Here is a 14,595-nt window from a genome sequence, read left to right as displayed (position 1 = left end):
ATAGATTGTTATCACCGGAGAGATAGTATTTGGCTTTGTTTATTATATCAGAAGGCATCATCTCATCTCCATCAAATATTTTCTTGTTACGTGCTTGTCATATTATGTAAACCATTACACAGAATTTTCCAAAGAAGAGATTTGTTGCTTGATCATTTGAAGTTGCAAAGACCTGAGCCACTTAAATTAATTACCTATGTTGTTTTATGCTCAACTAAACTTTTTTTTTGTGTTATCATTTTTATCCTTATATCTTTTTGTTTTTAAAGCTTGTTTAATGGGCAATTTTGTCTCATTAATTTTAGTATCCCCCTTCAAGGTGGGGAAGTTATTTACCTAATTAGGATATTGAAAAAAATGACAATTTTTTTGTTAACCAATTCCCGTGTGTGTATACTAACCGATGTAACCGTTTCTGGTCACCTACCAATGTTTTTGTGATGTACCAATTTTTTGGCTAAGTACCTCGTCATTTGACCTACTCTCAGGTGGCATGTGACTTAGAGGATGATGGAGCTCCCTGGTGGCGAACTGCCTGGTGATGATCTACTTGGTGGCGAACTCCCTGGTGGTGAGCTACCTGGTGACGAGCTCCCTGATGGAGAACTACCTGGTGACGAGCTCCCTGGTGGAGAGCTACCTGGTGACGAGCTCCCTAGTGGAGAGCTACTTGATGACGAACTCCCTGGTGGAGAGCTACTTGGTGACGAGCTCCCTGGTGGAGAGCTACTTGGTGGCGAACTCCCTGGTGGTGAGCTACCTGGTGACTAGCTCCCTAGTGGAGAGCTACCTAGTGACAAGCTCCCTGGTGGAGAGCTACCTGGTGACGAGCTCCATGGTGGAGAGCTATTTGGTGGCAAACTCCCTAGTGATGAGCTCCCTAGTGGAGAGCTACCTGGTGACAAGCTCCCCGGTGGAGAGCTACCTGGTGATGAGCTCCCTGGTGGAGAGCTACTTGGCTTCCCTTTGCATGAGGTGATCTCCTCTCCTTTGTCGATGGCGGGAGCTGAAGGACCTGCGAGAACTGAATCAGAGGACCAAGGGGTATTTTCCTGGCGGTAGGAGCTGAAGGACCTACTTGGCTTCCCTTTGTAGGGAGCTTGGAGAGAAATGAGAGAGCTAGAGAGCAAGGATTACCTCCATTTTTTCATTCTCTCCCCCTTGTCTTTGGGGGTCGGAGTCCTTATATAGTGGTGTCCTGTCAAATCAGGCGTAACAGCCTCTGTCAAGTCAGGCGTAACCGCCTTTGTCTCTCTGCCGCAGCCGTTACTGTCAGAGTTGAGGTGGCGGGTGCAGGCGGCTGCTACAGAGTACGGCTCTACCAGTCAAGGGACAACTCTCAGGACTGGCAGGCACGGCGCCGCCTAGCAAGAGATGTGGGCGCAGGTCTCCTGATCTGTTAGGTACAGTTGTCAGGCAGGAGATCTTCCTACGATACGCCAAGCTGCCCCTAAGTGGCGAGCTCTTCATAAGACGCCAGGCTGCCTGCGGAGTGGCCAGCTACCTGTGGTGAGCTGCCTATTCCGACCTACCTGTAAGTGCCGAGCTGCCCCTAAGTGGCGAGCTCTTCGTAAGATGCCAGGCGGACTGCGGAGTGGCCAACTGCCTATGCCAAGCTGCCCTAGCTATACCGAGCTGCCTATGCCGAGCTGCCCAGTCATCAAGAGGCTGCACTTGGTTTGCATGAGGTGCCAGGTGTCACAATTTCACTGGAGGACCAAATCCGCCCTCATCACTAACCATCAATGCATCTCTTGATAAGATTTACCCAATTTGCTAGACCCAAGAGGGGGTGAATACATTATGACAAAAAACATCCCCTAAAACATATAAACCTCTAAGCTTTCTTGAATGGATTGAAATAAGTGCAATGAGATGAAGGCTTAGTGTGTGCATTTGTTCAATGTTGCAGTTGTGAATGAACAACAACTTTTAACAACTGCAACAAATAACTTGCAGCACCAAAGTAAATGAAGTAGAAGGTGAAGTAACAAGAATGTGTAGTATATGACCAATAGACTCTGATGGTGCGCAATCTGGCCGGTCCTAACTGTCAACAACCTTGCCTCTGACTGGAGCAACAGGGAGCCTAAAATGGAGAAGATGAAGGAACTCCGGGGAGAACCTGGTGAGATTGCTCCAAAGCTCAAGTTAGTATTCTCTCAAAGTCAAGATAAAACCAGATGGCGCAAAGTTCACATACCTTGTTGTTGGGGGTAGGGGGCCTTTTATAACCACTTCGCGCACTCACTCCAAGGCTTCTGTCAAGTCAGGTATGATTACTTCTGTGCTTCTACCAGTTCGGGTGTCATCCCTTCTGCTGGGACAGAACCGCCACTGCTCCTTGTCGGAGCCGTCTCCGTAACTAGAGATGGCGGTGGCAAGTGGCGGTGGCAGGTGGCCGTTTGAAGTGCGGCTATCAAGCGTCATATCCTAAGTCAGTCAAGCGCGCCGCCCCTGGATACGAACTTCCTCGGTGTTAGGCATGGTACGGTTGTTCAGTTCAACGTCCTGGAGGCAAAGTGCTGGAGTGGTGAGCGAGGTGAAGATTTGAGTTTGGATAGAGGTGTGTCCCGAACTGCCATGGGGCAGGGCAGTTTGGGTTATTGCCCTTTGTGTTTGGCTCGGGGCCTAAGGGAGAGTTTGGGCTCCTTGTAAGGAGTTCGGGCTCGTAGTAGGGAGTTCGGACTGCTAGTAGGGAGTTCGGACCGCTGGTTCCTCCCTTTCGTGCTCGCGCCTTGGGCGCATTGTTGTATCGAGCTATTGCCTTTGCCACGTGTTGCATGATTACGAGGTCGGGCCAAATCTTCCTTCATCAATTGCCCCCCACTCCTCGTGCTAAGGGTCTTGCCCTGGCGTGGGGAGTTTGCGAGGTGGCAGGTGGATTTGTCTTGTACTTCGAATTTTGATAGCGTGAGGTGTGTTGTCAGGGTTCTTTGGGTTTCTCGAGCGCCCAAAAGGCGGGAGACGCACCTACCTGCTTACAAATGCTGACAGACGTGGCGGCGCACGCTTATTTCAAATTTCAAAAAAGTGCACCGCTGGGAGACATGACAACGGGTCTTTTAGAATTTGAAAAAATGCGCCGCTGCCGTTTGTAAGGCGAGGAGACGTGTGCTGGCGTTCTGTCAGTTTCAGAAAGACATGCGCTGTCGTCTTGTCAGTTTCAGAAAGACGTGTGCCGGCGTTTTGTCAGTTTCAGAAAGACGTGCGCCAATCACGTCTCGGTCTCAGGGGATGTGTGGTCAGCGTGAATGCGGGTCATCGTATTGGCTCTGATATGCACTATTGGTTCTTGGTTACTGTGGGTATAAATAGTGGGAGACCCCAGTTGTTTTGTCACTTATGCGTTTTGCTTCTTGAGCTCGCGTCCAAGCTTTTAGTTCGCCTTCAAGGTTTTTTGCTTATTCCAGTTTTCAAAGTTTGTTCAAACCTTTTTTCGGGTGAGTACTTTCCTGGAATCCACCTTTTCTCCTTGATGTCTAGCTTGGATAGCTCAGACGGTTCTTCAAGTGGGTTTGATGCAGGTTCTACGAACCGAGTTGCATCCCCCGATGGCCTTAGCGAACCTGAGGTAGAACTTGAGGAAGAGTTTGAGCCCGTAGGCCGAGCCGCTTCGGGCAGCTTGGCGTCTACCTCTCGTCGAGGTCGGATGTTAGACAGGTTTGGTCCTTTGACCATGACGCCTAAGGGGCTCCAATCCCTTATTACCTATTACAACTTGCCTGGGGAGTACTCCTATTTCATTCCTTCGAGTAGCTTTCCTTGGGAACACGGTCCTGAAGAGATCGTGATATTCTGGGAGCAGCTCGCTGCGGGGCTGCGACTGCCTCTCCACCCCCTTCTTGTCAAGGTCATGAACCACTTCGGCGTTACCATCGGCCAGCTTCACCCGAACTCCATTCGTAACTTGGTGGGGACAATCTCCATTTTTTGCGAGTAGGGCTTTCCTTTAGACTTGGAGATATTCTCCTCTATTTTAATGCTAAAGAAACAAGCGGGTCCCCTTCCCGGGTTTTAAGCTCTTGCACGAACTTCTCAATAAGGTCCCCGCGTGGAAGCGGGACTACTTCGGGGTGCGAAGTGTACTAGGGTGGCCGTTTCAGACCGGGTGGGGGATGGCCACCCCTGACTCCGGTGTTACGCTTGATAAAGAGACAATGAAGGGCCTCTGGCAATGGGCACGGCTAGGGCTAAAATGCCATCATTATCTATCAGAGGCCAAGCTCATTGTGGTCGGCCTGAGTTCGGGTAGGTTCCTTGCTTAGAGGTTTCTTGTTTTGCTTTGTTCTTTCATTTTTTCTTATGCTGAACTCCTTTTTGTAGGTGTGATGGACTCAGAAAGGACTCGCAGTAGGCACCTGTTCCAAATCATGAAAAGGAGGAAGCGAGTCACCAAGCGAACTCGTGCCGAGTTGCCCCAGGATGCGGAGCCTCAAGTATTAGACTACCCGTCAAAGGATCCGCACAGGGAGCCCAAGGTGGCTCCTCCAATGCAAGAAGCAGTAGGGGCCCCTTATGCCGAGACTACTCACACGGGAGCTCCCGCCTACTCTAGTGCTCCCGCTTACTCTAGGTTTGCTTATACGCGAGCTGGTCTCTCAGGGTCGAGAGCCCAAGGGGAATTCAGGAGCGTGCTGTCGCCGAACTACGCTCTTTAGAAGAGTAAGGAGGCCACCTTCCCTGAGGAGATCGCGGCGTGGACCGATCTTCCTTTGAACTAGGTCAACTGTCGTGCTGCTACTCATGCTATGGTGGTGAGTCAGATTTCTTGTCGGGCTTCTTTGTTTTTATCTCTCTTGCTGTCGTTCTCTTAATCACTTGTTCTTTTCTTTTGGTAGGTGAAGTCTTCTATTCATGCCTTGGCAGCTCAGGTGGAGAGGAGCTCGAGGCAGGCACGAGCTGCCGAAGAGGCTTTCCGTGCCACCGAGGTGACTACCCGAGTTGTTGAGGCGGGGTCTCAGAGAGATGTCAAGACCATGGGGGTTGTTGTGAAGCACATGGCGGACCTGAGGCTGGATCTGCAGCATCAGGTTGAATACCTTCAGGAGGACATTAGGGAGAGGACGCAGATCTTTTCCCAAGGCATCGAGGATGCCAAGAAGAAGGTCATTGACGAGTACATCGCCTCGCCACGTTTTGATGACCTGGTGGTGAACTCGTACAGAAGGGGTTTTAAACTGAGCTGGTGGATGATCCGAAACATGTACCCCGAGCTCGATATCAGTGCCATATCCACTTCACGCATAACTCAGGAGATGGCCAACGCTGTTGATGGTGAGCCAGGTTTCGAGGGTGAGGCAAGACCTTTGGGTATCATTGAAATGCCTTCTGATAATGAAGAAGTAGCTCTGGGCCTGTAAATTTTTTTTTTCGAAATGTACCCTCCCTTATATTGAATGGAATGGCTTTTCTTTTGGTTAAGTGTTAGTTGTTCTCTCCCAAGTTGACCATATTTGCCAAATTGATCTGCTTCGCCTAAGCCTTTGGCTAGCTTTTCTTTTGCTTGCTTATGCCGAGGTTCCTTCGTTAACTCGACATCCTAGCCCTTGGGCTCTGGTAGCGATTTCGTCCACTTCGCTTGGTGGTCTATAGGTAGTATCGCCTTAAGTTGATGATGTTCCACGCTCGGGGTACTTGTTTTCCCTCTAAGGTTTTGAGCTCGTATGCCCCCTCGAGCGCTCTCTTTACTCTGTAGGGCCCTTCCCAATTTGGTCCAAGTTTGCCCACGCCAGGTTCGAGCACCATGATCTTGCAGAGATCCAGGTCGCCGACTCGGAAGCTCCACTTCCTTACTCTGGCATTGTACTACCGAGCTACTTTTTGTTGGTAGGGCGCTATCCGGATGTGCGCGAGGTCTCTTACCTCATCCAGTAGGTCGAGGTTGGTACGTAACTCGTCTCCGTTTGTCTGATCGTCATATGCTTCTAGTTGCAATGTAGGTATTTCGATTTCCGCTAGGATTACCGCTTCAGTGCCGTAAGTGAGATTAAAGGGGGTCTCTCCCATGGCAGTTTTTTCTGTAGTTTGGTGAGCCCATAGAACACTTGGTAGCTTGTCCGCCCACAACCCTTTAGCTCGGTCCAGTCGTGCTTTCAGTCCGCGGAGGATGACCCGGTTCATTACTTTTGTCTGACCGTTTGCCTGCGGGTGTGCGACTGATGTGAAGTTCTGACGAATTCCCATATTTTGGCACCACTCTTGGAACTTGATATCCTCGAACTATTTGCCATTGTTGGAGATCAGTACCCGAGGTAGCCCGAAGTGACATACTATGCTCATTCAAAAGAAGTTTTGTATGTTTCGGGCTGTAACTGCTGCTAGGGGTTCAACTTCTATCCACTTTGTGAAGTAATCTACTGTCACCACTAAGAACTTTCTTCCACCTGTTACTGGCGGGAATGGCCCCAGGAGGTCGATGCCCCATTGCACAAAGGGCCATGGGCTGGTGAGGTATTTTAGGTTGAAAGCAGGTTGATGGTGGATATTGGCGTGCTTCTGACACTCGTCGCATTTTCTGACGAGCTCGACGACTTCTGCCTTCATCGTTAGCCAGTAGTATCCTTGTCGAAGTGCCTTTTGGGCGAGGGCTTTGCCCCCCAGGTGTCCGTCGCACAGTCCTTCATGAGTGTCGCGGAGTACGAGCTCGGCTTCGGCAGGTCGCAAGCAACGCAGGTAGGGGAGAGTGTAGGACCGTCGGTACAACCGTTCGTCTATTATGACATATTTGGCTGCCTGGCGCTACACCCTCTTGGCTGCATTGCAGTCCGCAGGGAGGGTTTCATCTAGCAAGAAGCTCGTGAGTGGGTTGATCCAGCTCGGCTCTGCTTCAAGGACAGGAGCGACCTCCTCTGCCCCACTGAGAATGCTAAGCCGAGGTAAGTCCTCTATGTACACGGTTCTCATGGTGTTGTGACTCGTGCTGGATAACCGGGACAGGGCGTCGGCCTCAATGTTCTCTGACCTTGGGATTTGCTTGATGAAGTGTGACTGCAAGTTGAGCAGAGCCTCCTTTACTTTTGCCAAGTATGCGATCATAGAGAGCTCGCGTGCTTCGTATTCGCCCGTAACCTGGTTGACCACGAGCTGGGAATCACTGCAGATAACTATGTGCTTTGCTCTTACCTTTTGCACTAGGTTCAGCCCGGCTATTAGTGCCTTGTACTCTGCCTCGTTGTTGGATGCTGCGAAGTCAAAGCGTAGTGCTATTAGACAGTTTTGTATGCCCTTAGCTTCAATCAAAATGATGTAATTTATGAGTTTATTGTAAATGAATAAAAGTGCATATTTGATTCATGTTCCCTTGGTATGTTTCTATGTAATACCCTTAAACTGGATACTTAATGAGACTCGTGTTAGTTTAGAACGTTCACAGCCAGTGGATCAGTCTGGAGAGACCTATCCTGATAATGCTGACACTGTGGTGCCACCAAGTCGGTTGGGGTGGCTTGTCTCAGCTACTGGGGTGAGACCCTAGGCACATACAGTGTGGGATTAATTGAATCTTTGAACTGGACCAGATTTCCAGTATTGCCCTGGACCTTGGAGATTGATGGGCAAAACTGGAAAGTTACACCTGACCCCTAGACTCGATTATGATACTGCACTAGGTGTCAGATTGGGCTGTCTTTGATGTACCAATCAGTGAGATCCTTAGCGGGGGTCAAAACCTGGGTATGTTGGGACAGTCTGAGAATTCATCTGAGTGGGTGATCATAGTGACAGGATCAGCCCCTTTGTCGGACAAAGGTAATGATCGGGGATGCACTATCACTGATGGAAACCAAGACTGCTGGAAGCCGATTTCAATCGTTGAGATTTGTTTTGCAAAATATATTTTATTTGAGATATAAAAGTATATATATTATGGTTTCGAAATGATTGCAAATAGGTTTTAATTCCTGAGATCCATATTAGAGAGAGTGCAACACTGTTCCTTGCAGCCGAGGGAGAGGTCCTCTCTTGTCGGGCAGTGTATGATCATTATGGGCTGAGAGGTTAAGTGTAAGACCATTGAGGATAATACCTGATGGGCTAATCTTGCATCTGCCCACAGTCCCTGGATGTTACAAGGTGGCTTGGCCCAAGGACCACTTAGGGTAAGTGTTGGGCCCATAGAGCCCATCTGATGGGTTTCAGGGGGTGCACTGTCCATAGTAGTGTATTCAGCTAGGCCTTGTAACAAAGGCTGGGCCGAACCCATGTGGCTGATGTGTAGATCAATGTTTGGGTCCCACGCCATACAAGGAAGCCCAACTGAGCAGCAGTTTGGAAGGCTAAATGAATACATAACCTTAAATGGGCCTTAAGCCCATTTCGAACTGGGCTAATTTGATTAGTCACTTAAGGGGCGAACTCTGAGATAAGATCAACTGATAGGATTGGGCCCACACCCTATCCACTCAGAGAGTCCAAGATCTAAATGAGATTTAGATCTGGAAACTTCCTAATTAGGTTAAGAGATGGCTGATCTAATCTGTAGATAGGATAAGGATTATCCCTTATCTTGAAGGGACTTCTAATCCAGATATGATTTGGGTTAGCAACTCCTAATGGGATTAGGAGTTGATCCCTTTAAGTCTATAAAAGGAAGAGGGGGTGACAGCCTTTAGACACAACAATCAGCAAGCAACAGATAGTCTTGTCTTCAGAGCTGAAATCACAGAAGAGAGAATTTTGCACCCTGCAAATACTCTCTTGCCGCCTCCTTCCTACAGCCGCCGCCTACAGCAGTTCGATCTCCATTCCTTGGGAGAAATCAAGATTGGATCTTGATTCCAATCTTTTGGAGAAAAGATTAGTGGGAGTTGTATTCACAAGCCGTCCAGGTGATTTTTGAGAAGGATCAAGTTCTTTTGGAAGAACACTGTTGATTCTGCTCCACCCTGCACTGCGCCATTTTCAGTGGGAGCAGATTTTGGATCCTACTTTGGGCGTTAACACCTCCATTGAGAGATATTATTTCTCCGTATCAGGTATTATCTCTTCCTACTCCTTTTGGTTCAGATCTGGTTCAGTTTATGGTTCAAGAATGATCCTTGAAAATATGATTTTCTAAATAGGGAATTCAATTCCCAGTTGAAGGGAGAGAAAAATTTTTGAAATTCGCCCCCTTATTCCGCAATCTTTGGGCGTCCATGTGATGGATTTCCTATCCCTTCAAGTGCGTATTCCAATTTCGTGCCACTTGGGCCGCATATGACTATTCCAGCTCTGTTGCCCTGCTGGTTCGAGGAGCCATCTACGTGAAGGATCCAGGGCTCCTCATCCCAGTTCGTGCTTGGCCTAACCAGGAGAGATGCCACACCGGCTGCTACTTCACGGGGTTCAGACTCTATTGGCTTGGGAGCTCCGGGTTCACCCGAACTGGGGATCTTGGGCTGAACCAACCTAGGGGCTTCGAGGCTGAATGTGCACTCGGCGATAAAATCTGCTAAGGCTTGGGCCTTAATGGCAGTTCGTGGCTTGTATTGGAGGTCGTACTCGCTGAGCTCGATGGCCCACTTCGTCAGCCGACCGAAAACCTCAGGCTTGAGTAAGACTTGCCTCAGATGTTTGTCAATCAAGACGGTGACGGTGTGAGCTTGGAAGTATGGGCGGAGTTTCCGAGCTGCAATTACCAATGCGTATGCTAGCTTTTCTATATGCAGGTATCTCATCTCTGCTCCCTGCAAAATTTTACTAACATAATAGACGGGCTGCTGGACCCGATCTACTTCTTTTATTAGTACCGAACTGACCACCTCGTCGCTCGCTGAGAGGTATAGTTCTAAGACCTCGCCCTCCTCGAGCCTGGCTAAGGTTGGCACAGTGGCGAGGTAGCTCTTTAGCTCGTCGAACGCGAGCTAGCAGTCTCGGGTCCATTCGAACCCTTTGCCTTTGATTGCCTTAAAGAAAGGCAGACAGCGGTCAGCTGATTTGGACATGAAGCGGCTCAGAGCGGCTATGTGGCCATTTAACCTTTGAACCTCTTTTACTTTTCAGGGTGGTCTCATATCTAGGATGGCCTTTATCTTGTCCGGGTTGGCCTTAATACCGCGCTGGTTGACAATGTATCCTAGGAACTTACCCGAGGTAACACCGAAGACACATTTGTTGGGGTTCAATTTTATGCTAAATTGACGCAGAATTTGGAAGACAGAATCTAAGTCTTGTATTAATTCCTGTGAAAACTGCATCTTGACGACCATGTCGTCTACATAACATTCTATTTTCGTGCCAATTAAGGGCCGAAAAAGCTTATTTACAAGTCTTTGGAAGGTCGCCCCAACATTCTTTAGTCCGAAGGGCATGACCTTGTAGCAGTACAGGCCGAACTCGGTTATGAAGCTGGTTTTTTCCTCATCGGACTGGTCCATCCTGATTTGGTTGTAGCCTGAGTAGGCGTCCAAAAAGCTTAGCAACTCATGTCCCGATGTTGCGTCCACTAGGCGGTCAATTCTGGGGAGGGGTAAGCAGTCTTTTGGGCAAGCTCGGTTCAGGTCGGTGTAGTCGACGCACACGCGCCACTTGCCATTTTCCTTTTTCACCAGCACTAGGTTGGCTACCCAACTCAGGTAATGAACTTCCCTTATGAAGTCCGCTGCGAGGAGCTTTTCGACCTCCTCATCGACCGCCCTCCAGCGCTCCGGGGCTAAGTTGCATTTCTTCTGTCTAATGGGTTTGACTACAGGATCAGTGTTAAGTTTATGAGTTATAAGGCCAGGGTCAATACCGGGCATATCGGCCGCGGACCATGCAAAAATATCTAAATTTTGAAGTAAGAAACTCATCAGTTCAGTTCGCAGAGGCTCCTTGACGGAAGCACCGATCTGTAGCGTTCGAGTCGGATCTGTAGCCGAAGTTAGGATCATGACCGTTTCCTCTATGGGCGAAGCTCGTTCCTTGCCTTGCTCCGTAGGCCACTCCAATTCGAGGTCGTCGGCTGCCTTGGTTTTTCCCTTCAGGGTGGCAACATAACACTTGCTGGACTCAAGTTGGCCGTCCCGCGCTACCGCCACACCGAAGTCTGTGGGGAACTTCATTGCTAGATAGTAGGTGGAGACCACTGCCCGCAGAATATGCGTAATTGGCCACCCTATTATGGCATTGTATGGGGAGGGGGTCGCGACCACCAGGAAATTGTGATTGAGTCTGACCGCACAAGGCCATGTGCCGACTTCCACAGGTACTATTATCTTCCCGAGGGGCCTGACTTCCTCTCTGTTAAAGCCCACTAGAGGAGTGTTTGCGGGTCTCAGCTCGCTTCTCTGCAACTGTACCTGGTCAAATGCCGACCTGAAGAGGATGTCCGCTGAACTACCTGAATCCACAAGTATGCGCCTGACTTCGAAGTCGCTAATCCATAGTTTTATGACAAGCGCGTCATCGTGGGGGTAGTGGACACCTCGCGCGTCGTCTTTCGTGAAAAAGATCGGTTCTTCTGTCTTCGGCCTCTTTGGAGGGTTCTGTTCTTCTCAGGCTACCTCGCAAACTGACATCTAGGCTGCTGCCGAAGTACACCTTGCTACCACCCCCGAACTGGCCTTTCTTCTGGAGGCTGTCGCTGCAACGCTTCAGTCGGTCTGCTGCTAGATTCGGGGGCATCCTTTTTGTGCTACCCTTGCCGATCTGCCTTATTATTATTATCATTATGCTATACAAAATTTCTCAAGTATCCGTGACGGATGAGTCCCTCTATCTCATCCCGGAGATTATTACACTGTTCGGTACTATGACCGTGATCTCTATGAAAACTACAGTACACATTTTTATTTCTCTCATTTGGATTACTCTTTAGGCGAGGTGGCCACTTTACGTATGGGGCGTCCTTGATCGTCATCAAGATCTCGGTCCGCCTTGTGTTTAACGGTGTATAATCCGTCCGAACTGCCAAGGGAGCTCGGGACGGCTGGCTTGGCTTCGCCTCCCGGGCCTGGTTTCTTCTATCGCCTAGGTTAGAGGGCTCACCTTCTCTTTTTCTTTTCTCGACCCCGCCTTCGGTTCTTTGGTTGATTTCTTCTTTTGTTCTCATGAACTTGTCCGCGAGGTTGAGGAATTCAGCCACAGTCGCGGGTTGGCGGGCTACTATGTGCCATTTGAACTCCTTGTGTGTTACTCCTCTCTTGGCTGCCGCGAGCTGTACTACGGGGTCTAATCGCGGTATCTGCAAGCATGCTTCATTGAACTGCTTGATGTAGCCCCGGATGGATTCTCCTTCCCTCTGGACTACTCTGAAGATGCTTTCCTCAGTTCTGGGGCACCTCTTGCTGGTAACAAAATGTGCGGTGAAGACCTGCAAGAACTGGGCCCAGCTTCTTATTGACCCGGGGGCTAGGTTCCTGTACCAGGTGCGGGCCACCACCCTGAAGGTGGTGGTGAAGGCCACGCACATGCATGATTCACTGGCCCTAGCGAGGTGCATTTGGGACTGGAAAGCATCGACGTGGTCGTTGGGGTCAAAGGACCCATCATACTTGTCCAAAGGTGGGAGCTTGAAGTCTCTGGGCATGGGGACTGCCAGGAGTTCTTATGCGAGGGGGGAAGGAACTGAGAGAATTGGGGCAGCTTTTACCTCGTCCGAGCTCATCTCTTCCTTACCTCTGAGCTCGGGCAGTACACGGGTGGCCGTTCGGCGACTTCGTCGGCGCCTTCGTTGTTGAGCGGGCCTGGTACTGGCACTGCTGGCCTCTATGTTTCCGAGCTTGATGGGCCCGAAATGATGGTAGTCTGCTGCTTGGAGCGCCGAGGTGCTGACTTTGCGGGCGAGGTTCCTGACTTGCCTACAAGCTGCGAGGCGGGGGTGATTTTCCTTTCCTTTCGGCCAAGGGATGAGGCCTGGCTATTAGGGGGGTTATGGAGTTGGGAGGCTTCTCCTCGGTGAGGGCGTCCACCCTGAGGGGAGGCCTTAACCGGCTTCGGAACAGGGTGCCGAGGTGGAAGCAGTGACTGGTTCAGGGGTAGCTGAGGGAACTACTGCTGATAATGGTGTTGAGAGAGGTGGTGTAGTACTTGGTGCTGCTGGAATTGTTGCATTTAGGCTTGCATTGCCCGCATGCATTGCATTAGGTCGTCCAACTGGTTCTGGCAGGTCGCCAGTGGGACAATAGTTGGTTTAGCAAAAGTTGTTTCAATAGGGAGTGGAAGAGGGATGTTCAGGGCAGGAAGGTTTAGGGGTGCCACTGCTTGTGATGCATTCAAGCTGGGGATCCCATCCACTAGAAGAGGGATGGTGAACTGTCCGATGCACACCACGGGGACTTGGAGTTGTTCCCCGGTGGTGTTCGTTTCTGTGCCACGTCCGGCATTGCTGGAAGAAGCCATGGGTGTTGGAGTTTTTTGGAAGAAGAGGAGGTTATGAGAGTTTTAGAGGGAGGCTTTTAGAAGCGTTCCAACAGATGGTGCCAATTGTTGGTGCGTAATCCGGCTGGTCCTAGCTGTCAACGACCTTGCCTTTGACTGGTGCAACGGGGAGCTTGAAACGGAGAAGATGAGGGAACTCCGGGGGGAACTCGGTGAGATTGTTCCGAAGCTCAAGTTAGTATTCTCTTAAAGGCAAGATAAAACCAGATGGCGCAAAGTTCACATACCTTGTTGTTGGGGGTAGGGGGCCTTTTATAACCACTTCACGCACTCACTCCAAGGCTTCTGTCAGGTCGGGTATGATTACTTATGTGCTTCTGCCAGTTCGGGTGTCATCCCTTCTACTGGGACAGAACCGCCACTGCTCCTTATCGGAGTCGTCTCTGTAACTGGAGATGGCGGTGGCAGGGTGGCTGTTTGAAGTGCGCCTGTCAAGTGTCAGATCCCAAGTCAGTCAGGTGCACCGCCCTTGGATACAAACTTCCTCGGTGTCGGGCATGGTACGGTTGTTCAGTTCGGCATCCTGGAGGTGAAGTGCTAGAGTGGTGAGCGAGGTGAAGTTTTGAGTTCGGATAGAGGTGTGTCCCGAACTGCCATGGGGCAGGCCAGTTCGGGTTATTGCCCTTTGTGTTTGGCTCGGGGCCTAAGGGAGAGTTCGGGCTCCTTGTAAGGAGTTCGGGCTCCTAGTAGGGAGTTCGGATTGCTGGTAGGGAGTTCGGACCGCTAGTTCCTCCCTTTAGTGCTCGCGCCTTGGGCGCACTGTTGTGACGAACTGTTGCCTTTGCCACGTATTGCGTGATTACGAGGTCGGGCCAAATCTTCCTTCATCAGACTCCAATAACTACAATAGATAAATATAAATTGTAGCCTATCAAGTATAAATGAATACAGGTAAGATAATAGCTATAAACATGTTCTTTGTGCAAGTGGAATGCAATAGTGAAAATAAAGGAATGTAAATAATTACAAAAGTTTAAGAGCAAGAATAGAAAAAAGCACAAAGAAAGAAGAAGAGACAATGCACAAATATTTTTATAGAAATTCGGCAGAAACCCTTACCTACATCTTTTACCTCAGAGGATTTCCTCTAAAACAACCAACTAAGCTTGGGTGCCAAGAAAGCCTTTACAATCATAGGTTCAAGGCTCCTATAAACCTTAGATAGACTTTCTAGTGCTATTCAAACTCAACAGAACTTCATGGGTGCCTACCCAACCTGAAGTGGTAGATCATCAAGGTCTCTACTTCACGAGT

This window comes from Nelumbo lutea, chromosome 8 (genome assembly GCF_056320005.1).
Source record: "Nelumbo lutea isolate HS-2025 chromosome 8, American lotus-T2T, whole genome shotgun sequence".
NCBI lineage: Eukaryota > Viridiplantae > Streptophyta > Magnoliopsida > Proteales > Nelumbonaceae > Nelumbo > Nelumbo lutea.
Note: the sequence above shows the minus strand (reverse complement) of the source record.